This window comes from Daphnia magna, linkage group LG2, assembly GCF_020631705.1.
Source record: "Daphnia magna isolate NIES linkage group LG2, ASM2063170v1.1, whole genome shotgun sequence".
Taxonomy (NCBI): domain Eukaryota; kingdom Metazoa; phylum Arthropoda; class Branchiopoda; order Diplostraca; family Daphniidae; genus Daphnia; species Daphnia magna.
This window is the reverse complement of record NC_059183.1, coordinates 2474402-2490059: the sequence shown is the minus strand read 5'-3', so window position 1 is coordinate 2490059 and position 15658 is coordinate 2474402. Positions and strand designations below refer to the sequence as shown.

Genomic DNA, 15658 nt, shown 5'->3' with positions numbered 1-15658 from the left:
TCCGCTGCTTTTTTCGCTCGAATATTTGTTGCCAACTTTTTCTTCGTATTAGGCAATGTGAACGTAAAAGGCATCTTGTTCTGATTTCTTTTCATTGCTTCCTTTTCTGCTGCCCTTTTAGCAGCCAAAGTTAGAAGTCTTTCTGTAACTTCGGTCGTCGCTCTGTTTTGATTCTTTGTTTTGTTTTTCTTTCCTTCCTTTTCACTTATATCTTGTTCTCAATAAAAACACTTCTTTGTAAATATTATTTATTTGCTCAAAATAATATTAAAACTTACTTGGTCTTGCTGGCCAAGTTGCTGAGATGGCATCGACTTGTCTTTTGATGTTTTTCCCAACATCAGTATGGTTAAGAAACTGTTTGGCTTCAGTTCCTACAGCTTTTGAAAACAGTGAGGCTTTTGACTCATTTGGGGATCGAACAAAAAAAATGGACTGCACACCCCATTCATCCCAGAGTTCTTTTTGCTATATTACAAAATCAAATTAATATTAATGTGTAAAATACTTTGAAAACTGTGCACCTACCACTCCCTGTATTTTCCTGATTCTATAATTCTTAGCACTTTGACTCGTGCCAGGTTCTCTTGGGGCTCTCTTTGGATTAGCTATCTTGAACGAGCCAAGTCTCAATACAGATGGTGCACCACCATTGACATCAGTATCTTTTTGAATAATTTCCTCTTCTTCATTTTCATCCCCATTTTGTTCATCTTCTTCTACATCTTCAAAATCAGATTCATGCTCATCAGTTTCATTGTTGGCTTCAATTTGATCTATTACTGGCCCATCAGGTTTTGAACTCTGAAACATTGAAGTTTCAGATAAGGCATTACTGGTTACCGACTCTGAACTAATATAATTGTCATTCTGTTCATCAAAAGGAGATTCGTGACTTATAGAAGATGCCATTTTCAGTTGTTTAAGAGCTAAACTCCAAATGAAGTACCATTAGAATGCAGCTCTAGTTCGTATTCAAATTTCGAACAAGTGCAACCGTTCACACAAGTGCAAAGAGTTTATGCCCTTCCGCCACCATGAGCGCTAGTTGTATAGGGTTGACAGCGAGAGAAAAAGTGGCGCAGCAGTCACGCAAACGTGTGCACAAGTGCAGCCCAACTTGTAGTGTGACGTGATTTGGGTATACTCGTTCACCGTCAACGAACAACTTCAGCTTCAGCTTGCGACCATCAAGTGGTGTTCCATCGAAGAGCAGGAGTGCTTTGCGAGCGTCGTCAGGGCGGCAGAAAATGATGCTTGCCTTTCCAGAATAAACTCCGTCCTCATTCAAATGCATGCTGAAGAATTTAACTGGTCCGGCAAGTTTTTGAAAGTAGGCGACAACTTCTTCTCTGGGCACCGAGAAAGGAACGTTCGACACGTGTAAGTACTCGTCTTTTGGTTCTGCTTTGACTTCGTAAGTTGGCTGGGGGACGAAAGGTCTAAGGCAGTCCATAACAAACACGTAGGGAAGAAAAGGTGGATGTCCTTCTTCTAAGTGTTTCAAAGTCTTTTTCTTCTCTTGGTGATTTTCAGAGTTGGGAAGGATCAGTTCGGCGTCCACGGATGCGGAGGCGACAGATGTCTCATCAGAATCTGATGTCCCCAATGTTACGGGACATGCAGCTGGGTTCTGTTCGTCTTCCAGGGTCGCATCAACAGTCGGAGCCGAAGAGGGGACTTTGTTCGCCATCAAATTCGCTCGCTTATTCGCCTTACGGCGTTCTCTCAAGGCATTGTTCCTCTTCTGACTTCTAGTTGGCGGAGGTACAGTGCCAGAGTTCAATTGCGAATCAGTTGCAGCCTCCGATTCAATTTCACCAGATTGAATCGCTGTTTCACCAGGTTGATCATCTCCTGAACATGGTTCCTGATGGACAACGACGAGAAAATCTGCCAGTGGCATCTCCTCTCGCCAGCCGTCTTGAGGAACGTCATGAATTTCGGGGACAATCAACGAATCGGCTTTAACTGGTGCAGAGACGGTGTAGCTCTGTGTTGGTAGAGTGATGGAATGAGCTCGTCCGATGGTGACCTTTCGCACGGGAATTCTGGAAACGAATTTCGCTCGTGGGGCAGATCGGGCCCGGTTGGCGGCTAGATCTTGGCCGTCCTCGCCTTTAGAGATATCATGATCCTGATGGTCTAGGCGATATGTGGTGCTTGCAAGGATACGCACCGGGATCTTTGAACGAAAGATACTGGCCTCATCTGGTTTCTTGAGGGGTGCAGAAGCGTATAGTGGCGTCTTGACTGCGAGAGGAGATGGGGTACGCACCTCTGTCGCGTAAGGTTTCGCAGGAACTGCAGGAATGGCCGGCTTGGCGATGAACTTACGAACGCCCGGTGGTAATGCACGGCCACGCACTTCTGGAAAAGCCTTCTCGGTCCCTTGGTAGTCAGAAAGGCAAATCTGAAAAAGGTGAGTCCAAAAAGGCAATTGCCTTTTTGGTCAGGCCAGTTGCCTTTCTCTTTTTTGGGCTCTGAAAAGAACCGAGTGGGCCGAGATCCAAGTGGGACGAGATCCAGGTGGGCCGAGATCCAGGTGGGCCGAGATCCAGGTGGGCCGAGTTCCAGGTGGGCCGAGATCCAGGTGGGCCGAGATCCGGGTGGGACGAGATACAGGTGGGCCGAGATCCAGGTAGGCCGAGTTCCAGGTGGGCCGAGACTCAGCAGACATCCGTCTCGTGGCAGCTCTCAGTGAAGAATGGTACCTCTCGGCCTACCAGAGGGCGCTTATAAAGGTCCGGACGGCTAGGGCTCCACCCAGGGCCGAGATCCGACTGGGCCGAGATTCAGATAGGTGGGCCGAGATCCGGATGGGCCGAGATTCAGTCAGGTGGGCCGAGATCCGACTGGGCCGAGATTCAGTCAGGTGGGCCGAGATCTGACTGGGCCGAGATTCAGTCCGGTGGGCCGAGATATTTTAAAGGACACAGTCACACTTCGGTTAGCGAACTCTTTTCTCAATTTGGTTGGTGGCCCTAAAAAGGGCCGTTGTCATATAAGAACCTGAAAAACTGAAAAACAAATTAATCATCTTCTTCGGAATCAATGAATGCAATGTTGGCCGGAAAGTTGTTTAAATTGCACCGTACTATATCTACAATTCGTTCTAAAAGTTGAAATGGAGTAATTTTATGCATGTTATGAACCCTCCATTTCTCGTATTCTCCCCACTCTGCACTCAATCTCTCATCTTTCAATTTCTGAGCGGCACACTGATTTTTATTCAAATTACCATAACTGCCTAAGTCTTCGGCAAGCAAAAGCTTCTCCTGTTCCTTAAACAAAAATTCTGAAAGTTTGTATACCGTCATTTTATGTACCTCTCCTCGGATTCTCCATCGGTTGTGCGTACCCTCCGCCTCGTTGTTTGTCCTCTTCGTTCGGTTGTAGACAGACCATTTCGTGGTTTGCCAGTAGGTGTTTTCTCCAATCCAATTTTTTTCTAAATATGACAAATAACCAGATAGAGAAGGTGGAGCCATTGAAACTATTTCTAAAAATACTTGCCGGATTTCAGAATGGTGTAAGTAGCAAAGACAAAGAGTAAGTTGAACGACGCGTCGAATTTCGGGATCCGTCTGGTACGCGACCGACAAATTCTCTTTGTCTTTCAATCTTCTCATTTCCGCTTGGATTTGATGGAAAGAACAGCCCCAATGTTGCACCTCCGGAAAGACTCGTGCAACAGCCTTCCAAAGCGCCTTCTCGTAATCTGAAGTAAATTGTTTAATAGCAGGTGCATGTAATTTTGATTTTATAAATTCTAAAACTGCCACATAGTCAGCCTCCTTTCTTCTAGTCATGGCAACATGTAAAAGAGGGACTGACTTGTTTTCCCCACCCTCCCCCAAAATAGTACCATGAATTGACCATAATTGTTTAAAAGGAAGAGCTATAATATCAAAAGTCCCATCCCCCATCCAAAGCTTAATATTTGCAAGATGTCTAAGTTGAAGTGGAGTAGCAAAAAGTAAATGTCTACATAAAACCCCTACAAGTTCTACTTCTACGGCACCCAAGTAAAAATTTGGCGGAAAGCCTGACAAATCAATAGTAAAGAAAGGATTATCCTTAGCTGGAGCTGGTGGTCTGGCGCTTTCCCGGCATCGGTTGACTTGACGTACGCAGTTCAGAAGATTCGGGAGACTATCCGCGGGAACAGAACCTTTATAATAAGAAAGGAAAAATGATTAAAAGTTAAAACTTGTATAAAAATCTTCAGTTACCTTGAAATTTGAGGATCCTTTCCTCGCAGATTTTTTTGGCAGGTTTGAACTTGTGAACCAGTCCTTCCTTCTTGGCTTCGTTCCGTACATCAATCACTTCAGCGGTCTCGATATTTGGTGGATGGTTGTGTGGATTTTCTTCAGAATGGGGCAAGAAGGTGAAATCACTCGCTTGTGCTGGCCCATCTCTCTTTAATTGCCTAACCTTGATATGGAAGTTTAAAAATAAACAATAAAAAAATAATTACATCTTCTAAAATGGTATAGTTTAAGGAATAAATTACCTTTGCAAGACAGCCTATCTTCTTTGACCGCGACGTGCATCTCCAGGTTACAGATTTCGGTCCTTTGCTGTACCTAAATCCAAGACCGTCAAAAAGAATATCACTTTTTTTGTTAGAACATTTGTCATGAAAGGTGTATTTGAGTTTTTGTAGAGGACGATCAGGGGTCCTATTGATGGGAACCTCTACAGCATCAGATGTTGGACGATCTCTTGGTGGCGAAACAGTTGGAGAATGATGCCATTCAATCGCTGCTGCGCCTGGAGAAAAAACAGCAACAGCACCATCAATACTAGTGCTCGAATTCAAATTTGGATTAAACAAAATCATTTCACTATTAGCGGGCGAAAAATTATTGAATTCGGGTGGGGGGGGAATAAGCAAAGATACATCATTTAAAATTTCGTTATAAGAAGGATAAGGAGGTGGCGGTGGCGTAAGATCCAACTCGAACCCTAAATCAAAAGCTAAATGGCTTGGTGACAACGGGGGAGGTGGCGGGGGGAAAGAAATATCAGCAGAATCTGGAATAAAACCATTAGTACAGGTAGGAATAGCCGGAGACAGATTAGGACAAACAATTCCTGCATTAATAGGCATCACGGCTTCTGAAACAGAATCATTAGTTACATTTGTCGATATTTTGTTCCGCGATGAAAGATCATCCATGTATTCCTGTAAATTAAAATTATTAGCAGCAACAGGAGTTGCCTCAGTCCCACTCACCTGTAAATCATTAATATGGTTAGTCACATCAATAGCTAAATTGGAAAAATCATTAAACACAGAAGTCGAATGCGACGTTGTCAAAAAAGAATCATGGAAAGCATTGAAAGACGGAACATCGTACACAAGAGTAGGAAAACCATGAAAAGGAGAAGCAGCAGAAGGACTTTTAACTAAAGGTGAAAAAGAACCGCCTGTTTGTGGAACTGGAATACAATCAAAGCACACGAAAGCAGTCTTCAACAATAAAACAGAATTTTCCTTCCAGTCCTTTGTAGAAATTCCGCTACACAAAACACGGTGAAATCTATTCTTACCAGAACTACATTCCACTTTTGCTGCTGGTTGACACGGATTTCTAAGCGACACTTAAAGCAAGCAAGTAGTGAAGCCATTGCAAAAAAGTTAGAAATAAGCGATTATGAGAGAGAGTATAGAACTTGGCAGGTGAACTGTCAGAGATCGAATGACTTGCTGCAGGAAAGGAACAGAATATATAGTTCCTCCTTCCGACCGGACTCGCTCTTCCGTCCGGACTCGCTCTTCCTCCAACGACGGAGGTAACACCAAGGTCTTTCACCTTGTTTAGACTTCCAGCTGTAAAGGGTGCCGCGTGTAAGGTTGTCATAATCCTCTAGGGTGATCTTCGGCGGCTGCGAGTGTGGCCAAGGTCGCAACCAAAGACCAGAAGGAAGACCACGCCCTCGACCTAGGCTGATTCAAACTATATAAACGGAACACTTTCACTGCACACCAAACACTTTTCGAACATCATTTAACTAACATGGACTGTCTGAGCTGCAGCATCAAATTTAAATCCAGAGAGCAGAAATTGCAGTGCATTAAGTGCAAAAAATGGCAGCACCGTCGATGCGTTACTTGTAAGTTTTTTGCATTTCTTTTTGTTTCTCTCCTTCGCTAAATGCGTTACATTGTTTGTTACATTTTTTGTTAAATTGTTTGATAAATTGTTTGTTAAATTGTTTGTTAACTTGTGTTGAATATTTAATTACCTATGCAGGGAAGGATACAGCAGACTACAGGCGCATCAAGCGTTGCTACATTTTTAAATGTTCCATTTGCACTTTGCAAAATATTGAAAATGAGCTTCCTTCTGAGTCTGGTGCTAAAAATTTCATCTCCTCTGAAAAAATCGTTAGCGAAGAGAACACTACGGAGAAAGTAAATTCTTCTCCTCAGTATACTCCAGTCATTTTCGTCCCTCCACCATTGATATCACCTATTTCATCACCCATTTATGTCCCCCCTCACATGATGTCACCTTTGTCTTCTCCATTTTTTGGTTTTGCACCATCAGAAGAACAATGTTCTGCAGCTGGAGAAGAAAGGTAGATAATTTTATTTTAATCAATTTTGTTGTTAACATGATAAACCTTACCCTTTAATGTTTTTGTATAGGTCAAACATCGATCCAGAATCTTCTCTAGCAGTTGACAATATACAGATTGAGCCATCAGAACAGCAAGGTTCTCCATCTTCGGAAACTGAGGGAGAAAGGTAGATAATTTAATTTTAATCAATTTTGTTGTTAACATGATAAACCTTACCCTTTAATGTTTTTGTATAGGTCAAACATCGATCCTGAACCTGCAGCTTCCCAGCCGTTGCAGAAGAAATTTAAGATTGTTGAGAGTGGCTCTATGAAGAAATCCAATATTTTGCTCGATGGCTCGGGGTTCCGTTACGGAGTCAAACGCAAAAATCAAAGCGGTGTTACTTGGCGATGCAATTTTCGAGGCTTGAAGGGGAAGAAGTCATGCACTGCGACTGTGAAGGAAGTAAATGGACGATTTATCGAAGGACCAGCTGCGCATAGCCATTAGGATTATTGCCATATTCATGTTGTATCCAATAAATTGTCATAATTACACTGTGTTTAACCTCGACTTATACTTTGACTTATATTTTAAATTGCCAGTGTTAAAACCAGTGTTGCCAACTAATTTTTGGCGCTACCTCTATACCCGCGCAACATCCCTTCCTCTTTGCTAGTTATATTATAACAGGAATTGAACAGGAGTTGAACTATTAATCAGTCATGAGTGAATCAATTAAAAATACTTACTCGTAACACCACTAGCAATGACAACAAGTGAGATTCAAGAATGCTATAGCCTACATGGCTTGCTAGACGACAGATTCATGATGTCAGAATATCTACCAGGGCGAACCTGCAAAACTGGAGTTGAACTATTAATCAGTCATGAGTGAATCAATTAAAAATACTTACTCGTAACACCACTAGCAATGACAACAAGTGAGATTCAAGAATGCTATAGCCTACATGGCTTGCTAGACGACAGATTCATGATGTAAGAATATCTACCAGGGAGAACATGCAAAACTCAAGTTGAACTATTAATCAGTCATGAGTGAATCAATTATAAGAAAACTTACTGAAACAGCAATTGGCTTGAGTGAAAGTGACATTCTAGCATGCCCATTGCTAGGCTATATATCACTTAGACAAAAGTGTTACGATGAGGTAATATACCAGGGACTAAATTCAAACATTGAGTTGAACAATCCATCAGATATATTAAACCAATTAGAAAGAAATACTTACTGAAATACAAAAGCAATTAGTGAAATATAACATGCGAAATTGCCAATCACTTGTTGTGTGTCACGATAAAATTGTATGTACAGTATCCTGCTAGATGAAACTTGGACTAAATGGAAACTTGGATTGAAACTTGGACAGCCGCTAGGGGTTCTACACAGAATACTCGTAAGAACCACCTAGCGGCTGTCCGCTACGCTCTCTATAGCTCCGCCAAAATTTTTTTGACGATATCCCGCCCAGTCGGATCTCGGCCCACGGCCCTCTTGGATCTCGGCCCACCGGACTGAATCTCGGCCCACCCGGATCTCGGCCCACCGGACTAAATCTCGGCCCACCTATCTGAATCTCGGCCCAGTCGGATCTCGGCCCACCTATCTGAATCTCGGCCCACCCGGATCTCAGCCCACCTGACTGAATCTCGGCCCAGTCGGATCTTGGCCCACCTGAATGAATCTCGGCCCACCCCAATCTCGGCCCACAATTAGGCGGAGCCTAAAGATAGCCGTGCAGATGGCGTTGTAGTTATCTCGGCCCACCACTGGGTGGAGCCCAAGCCGTCCGGACCTTTATAAGCGCCCTCTGGTAGGCCAAGAGGTACCATTCTTCACTGAGAGCTGCCACGAGACGGATGTCTGCTGAACCTCGACCCACCCGGATCTCGGCCCACCTGGATCTCGGCCCACCTGGATCTCGGCCCACCTGGATCTCGGCCCACCTGGAACTCGGCCTACCTGGATCTCGGCCCACCTGGATCTCGGCCCACTCGGTTCTTTTCAGAGCCAACCAAAAAGGCAACTGGCCTTACCAAAAAGGCAATTGCCTTTTTGGACTTGCCTTCCGGAAGAGTTGCCTTTCCGTCTATAATCCTCTCGGTCCCCGGCAGTGGTGGTGGGGTGGAAATGCTGAGAAACGTGGCATTTCGATGAAGATGGGATGCGAAGGAGATGAAAATGAGGAGAAAGAAGACAAAAACTGAAGACCGGAGATTGGAAAATGGATGTGGAATGGAATAGTTCTGAAAAGAACTGTTGGTGAAGTACTTCTGAAAAGAACTTTTGGAGAAATAGCCCTGAAAAGAACTTTGGGTGAAATAGCTCTGAAGAGAACTTTTGGTGAAAACTGGAGGAACTTCGATGAAAACACGGGTAAGTCACGAGGCAAAAAACAAGAGGTAACTGCGAGAATTCTGAGGAATCTACGATTAACATTACAATAATCTAAATTTGATTATGTATTTTTCGGCAATGGTGTCTTTGCTAGCAACCGTCATTGGCGGTTTCTTTTGTGATTTTCGGGAGGTAATTATTAAGCTGCGGTATTTCTGTCAATGAAATTGGTAAGTTTGAAGTTTTTCCCATATAATTCAAAAATAAAAATTTATTTTTCTCTTATAAATTCTAGATATAACTATTCTATAACTCTGGCCAAAATATTCAAAATTGGTGCTCACGGTTATAATTAAAATACATTGTGCGGAACAAATCGCAATGGAGCAAGTCACATTGGTAGTCTCAGGCACATGTTATGTTGGTTTGTGTATGGTGTTTGATTCTGAAACAAGTAATTCTATCGATCCATTGAATGAATATCCTGAATTTCCATCAACATTAAATTATATGGGGGATCGTCGCGGTAAGGCCATTATCATTTGTACTGTTCGCAGTGCTGTGGGCAACAACAAAAAATGAATTTAGTGAGGTGTACGGCTGTTTTCGCCATTCACTTTTGATCGGTTTTCATTTAATCTCATCCATCCTTTTTCTTATTATTTGATATAGGATGCCTATGAGCCTTGTGTTGCCTGTATTTCAACATGTTAGGAAACTGACAGTTTTCTTGTTTGAAAAAAACTGAAATGCAACTTCAGTTTTGATTGAATCGTGTTGAGTGATCAGTGCGAGCATCCTTGTGTAAGTGTTTTCAAGTTTACTGCAATTAGTCATGGTAGTTCAATGAATCCATAATGAATATGGTGACAATAAATAAGCAATAGTACCTTTGCATTTGCAGGTAAATATTTTATGTTTGATAACATACTATTTTAACAAAGTTTCTTTTAGAAAAAAAGTGCTTTTGCTTCTGATGAACTGCAGCAAAGAGCTAAATGTGTTTGAATGCAGTGTAGGGATTACATGAAAAAGGGCAGCAAAAGCCTCTCATCATAGTAAGTATATTCTATAGAAATATCCATAGAATGTGTAGCTGTTTTTATTAAAGGAGTTGTAATTGGCCAAGCAATAGGAAGGTTCCAACCTTCAGACCATCTTTGTGCAAATTCTGAATGAAAATTAAGATTTTTTGGGTTCACTAGTTTGTCTAAGATGATTAGTGTTTCTAGTTGATCCAACTATGCAGGATTCTCATTCTCATTTATACTAATACTCTTCTTGTAATGTTTCACTCACTTTTTCAATTTCAAAGAAAATCATTTAAACCAACCTTTTTTTAACAAGGGCAAACTCATCTTGCGAGTACCCTGAACTCTCATATCAGGGCAACTCATTATTTAAATATATATATATATATTTTACTGTTTTAAGATTCTTAATCACTTATTGTTACCTTTGGTAATAGAATAGGGAATGGCATAATATAAATAAGTCGTAAGTCAACCGAATTTGCGTTCTGAGCAAACAGAGCGAACATTATTCCCGCGACGAGCTTCAATGAGTTCCAAGAAGTACCATTTAAAAAACGGATTAAGGGTAGTACTGACATATAATTAAGCTTCAGCATTTCTTTTGCAGAAGCTTCTATTGAAGCATTATATTGAATTTTCAGCATTATTGAATATCCCTCTTCCACTTGAGAGAATAAATTGCTCTTGTTCAAATCGGCTATAATTGGTAAGAAAAGTGTAGCATCGTGGATGAAGAGCTACAGTTGGTTGCTGGTTGCTGCTAGAATAACTTGAAAGTAAGGCACTGTTAGGTAAATCTCTATTGAAAGACATTGAACATAATTTCCCCATTACAGGTGTTGTAGTAGCATCTTCACTCAGTGAATTTCAGACCCGTGGAACGACAATACCAACGCAACTCCGTGTAATAGACCATCAGCAGTGGAAACGAATGCTATTGTTGATTAGCCAATGCTCGAAAAGTCGTGAAACTCGGGATGTAATAAAAAGGGACTAGAGCAACAATACTTGTCGAACTTCAGGAATTATCATCAGTCTTTTGGTACGTTAAGTAACTGAAAGACGACATTAGAGAATACTTTGTGATCCTGTGGAGTGTTTTAATGCATTACGTCTAGGCAGCTTATTTACCGCTATATTTCATTAAATATTTACAGTAGTGCTAATTAGGAAAATGCTTTCTTCTAGTATCATCCCGCTAGCAATGCCTGTCCCTAGTAGCAGCTTTCAAGCATAACTTCTTTGGATAAAATGCTTGAACGAGGGCTTGTGTCTGTGTGTGAACCCAGATCCCCCCCCCTCCATCGTAGGCCCACCTACACTCGATCTTAAAATCTTAAAATCCAACGTTGATATTGTATTTCACCTGTGTAACAATTATTTATGTCTTTTCATAGATGCTTGGGAATCCAATAGCAATTTGAACGAATTTTTTTCCAATAAAGAAACGCAAACTGCTACACTTATAATGACCAATAACGAGACACAGACGGATGATAAAGAAATCCTCAATTATTTTTCAATTAAAGAAACAGAAAACGATACTACAAGAAAGCAATTGCACGTCAGGAGTAAAGGAGTACAACACAATACTATTACTTTGGCTCATAAAGATGCAGCGTGTAGCCCGTGCTGAAAAGTGAGGCCACTGATGGCTAACAGTTCTTGTTATCCAAAGGGAACAACAGCACAACCTTCACAGGCACGTCTGTGAGACGCCACATGAATTAAAAAGTACTTCTCCCATCAAGTTTACGACCCCTGTAACTTGGCAAATGAGTTCCACTCCATTGTTTGGCAAGCGAAAATTGACACTACTAGAGGATTCAGACTCACTGGATGCGTCGTCTTACAAAAACGGTGGAAGAAAGAAGAAATGTGCAGGATTGCTTCTCTATGATGATGCCTCTTCAACGAAAGTGGAAGTTTTGTCATGCAGAACATCACTTCAGTCATTGTTAGCTGAAAATTTAAGGTAAGAGGCAACCATACATCATTAAATGTCGTTTATTTAGCTTTATGAAAAATTCGACTTAATGAATGTTTCGTTGTCCTCGGTCACGAGTTTGGAATTTCAAAGTGTCCAGCATCTCGATATTTCCCGGGCAATGCCCATTGGCTTCCATAAGTCTTTCAAAAAGGTAACTGATGTTGGGGATTGCCTAGAAATAATTATCCAAAAGCCAGCCGACGCTTTCGAGCAAGCATTGACGTCGTCCGATTACAAAAAGTGTAATACAATCAAGTATTACGATGTGATCACAACCAATGGCTTGTATATGTACTGCTCATCCGGATACGGTGGTAGAGGAACGGATGAAATGATTGTCTCTCACTGTGGTTTCTTGAACTTGTTGAAACCAGGTATGGTTATTATGCTTGACAGAGGTTACAAAAAAGTACAAAGCATGGTGTTGAATACAGGATGCGAAATTGTTCGTCCGCCCAGTGTAAGTGAAGGTGAGCGACTTTAAAAAGAGCAGGTGCTTTGTGGTCGAAAAATCGTTGGTGTACGCATACACGTTGAGCGAGTTATTCGTCAAATTCGTGAGTAGAAATTCCTTTCTCCACACGCATACATTCACAATTCTTTGACAAAATGTGCTGACGACGCTTTTCTAGTAGTTTGTGGATTAATTAACCTGCAAAGTTGCTTAATTAAATGTTAAATTGTTCAACCGACGCCTATCCATCCATCTTTCTCTCTAACTGTCGAATGTTTCTGTCGTTTTTGCTTTCTCTAGCCTATGCATTCAAGAATCAAATTTTTGTTTAACTCGGTGTTAATAATTGTCATTAATTGCAAGGCGAAATAAATAACATGTACATCCAAAGTCACTGAAGAATGAAACTGCCAATAATTGATTTCCAAAATTTTTCAGCTATAAACATAACGGATGTTAAGTAATTTTTATCGTAATCTATTTGAAATATTTTTACTTTTTTGTTCTTTTCAAATTCGCGGCTGGCAACGCAAAAGAAACACTTTTTCCGGCCAGACAGGTGCATTTGTAGGTTCACTTGGGCGTTGCATTGTGCTTTTATTTTCCCTGTAAGGTTGGAATGTGTAAATAGAAATGGACAGCAGAGAAACATGTTGACTACATTTACCTTCACGATCTATAAAATCGAAGTAAGATTTTCCATTGCTGGGACATTTTATTTCAACAGTGAAATCCTCATTGATACCATCGGGTGCGCCAAAGATGGGGTGGTTAGGATGAATAATCAACCCGCTGCGTTGAAAAGACATTTCTAGTATATAGGATACTACCTCGAGGACTTCAGACTACAAACGAATCCCTATAGACATAGCTGCCGTTTCTCTTAACTTTCTACCGTGAAGTATGTCGACCAATGAACCGTTGATACTTTTGCAGTGAGCAACTGCATACAAGTTTGACGTGGCTACACGCAGGTACCTATTTTATACAAATTTAAGCTTGTATTTAATGTAGTATGATAGTGAAATAGAAATATTTACTGTTACCGTAACCGCCTCCACAGAGAATTTTCTTTCTGATCAGTTGTGCACTCTTCAACTTTTTTACACAGTTATTCGGTCATCTTGCATTTGCTGAAATTAAAAAAATCTTCAACATTCGTAGATGTTACATTTTCTTTCTTGGAATCTCTAGAGAGGCAGTGAATATCAATGGAGTCAAACGCGTCTACTGATAGGAACATTTTGGCCAGTACAGGGATTACTGTTACTTCGCCCTTGTTCAGTTTACAATCCATATGACCAATGACTTCCTGTAGAAAACCAAAACTGCCAAGTTTCTCACTTAATTGCATTTCTCATTGATTTTTGTGAATTGTTTTTCGATGTTTAGCTTTCCGGTTGTTGGCTGTTGGCAATAAATTATTCTTCTGAGAGTTCCTTTTTTTGGCCCTTTTTACTTCAGCTTCAAGGTCTTTTACCAACATAAACTCAATGTTTCTCCCAACGTTAGCCCACATAACAATTTAATGCAGGAACTCATCCTAAATCTGTCTTACTAGGACATGCAGTACTGGCCCGCCAAAGGACGTTATAAGGACGCGATTAAGCCACGGTCCTTTAAAAAATAAATCACGTCCCTCTGAAGACGTCTTATTTTGATCAATTTCTTTAAAAGCCACGTTTCCACATTGAACAGTGTAGCGTTGGGGCTCAACTTTGTAAGAAATACTTACACCACATCAAATTATAATCCAGAATTGCTTTTTCAATACGTAGTGATTGGTTAACAAGAAGAAGCTCAGTCTATGCTGCGGGAGTCCAATGATCGAAACTCATTATGGTTATGTTTCTATTCTGGTATTTTGGTCAAAGAGCGCAAGGTGTAGATTTATTAAATGCAAAATTCTATTCAAAAATTCATTTCTGAATGATGGGAGGCAAAAATATTTCACTGTAAAATGTTTCAGTCTAAAAATATCTAATCATAAATGAATGTTGTGTATATGGTAGACTACTCGACTGCCATGCGGGAGACTCGTATTCGAATCCGATGGTAAAAAACTACTTTTCGCATTTTTTTTTATAGAGCAAAATGTCGTCCCAGTGAACGCCAAATGAGATCTTTGGGACGACCATAAAAATACGTGTATTAGAGCAGTTTTTGTCGGTCATCAACACCTGCTAAAATCGTCTTCAGTGTGTTGTGTGGGAGACAAATTTGATTTTTTCCAATAGCATTCTTTTTCTGTTGGAGTTTATCTTCGAAACGACGATGAATCCAGCCAAGAAGGGCAAGCTTGTGCTTGCACCCTCCCAGTGCAGCAATACAGCCATAGCATTTGAATAATGTGATCTCTCCTTTTAAATTATCGAAAACAATTTCCACTTTATAACCTGTAGAGGTTATTTTTATGTTCTGGGGCAACACAAGAAAGTATGGTGGTAATGTGTTCTTCTCGCTTAAGCTGTACATAGCGTACGGCAATCTCACCGTATGACTCTCTGCCATTACGCATTGCTTTAATGTTAGAAATTTCAGGGGAAATAAAATTACTGTCTTTTGCGATGAAATTAGAAAGCGTAATAATATTTACTTCTGGCAGGTTATCACTATTGGCTTTTTCAAATCCTTCCAACAATTTATTAGCCCTGTAAGCAATTTAAATGAACACAAAGACCTTGAGATACAGAAAAAATCGTGATTTAAGTAGTTTTTCAATAATATAAAATTTCAAATTGTATTGGATCACAATATACGGGGGAATGCGTCAGAAACAAAAACACAAATGATTCCTAGGTAAACCTAACACAGAATGACAGTACCACAGTAGGGCCTACCAAATTTCTGATGTCAACGACCCTAATGGATCAACTTAACTGCAATATGTATATATCTCCTTGATTTTTACTTCGTTAACACACAATAAGTGTGATTGAAGACGCAGCAACCTGCAGCACAGAAGCAGTTCAGCAGCTTGGTTCCATGGGACACACGCGCACGTACTGGTGGCGCACATAATGTGTGGATATTTTTGGAAATGTAATCACGTTTCTTTATTGGAAAAAAAATCGTTCAAATTGCTATTGGATTCCCTAGCATCTATGGAAAGACATAAATAATTGTTACACAAATGAAATAATTTATTTACTTTTCAATTCCAGCACTGAATTCTACCCACAGGTTGTCGTTTCTTTTGTCGATGAGGGATGATAATCACGTTGATGCATGATCAGATTCCT

General features: G+C 40.8%; 2 pseudogenes; both read left to right on the top strand.

The window, feature by feature from the left end:
- Nucleotides 1–6247: 6247 nt before the first annotated feature.
- On the top strand, nt 6248–7141 carry LOC123470000 (annotated as a pseudogene).
- A 4910-nt stretch (nt 7142–12051) lies between these two features.
- On the top strand, nt 12052–12641 carry LOC116917480 (annotated as a pseudogene).
- Nucleotides 12642–15658: the final 3017 nt, after the last annotated feature.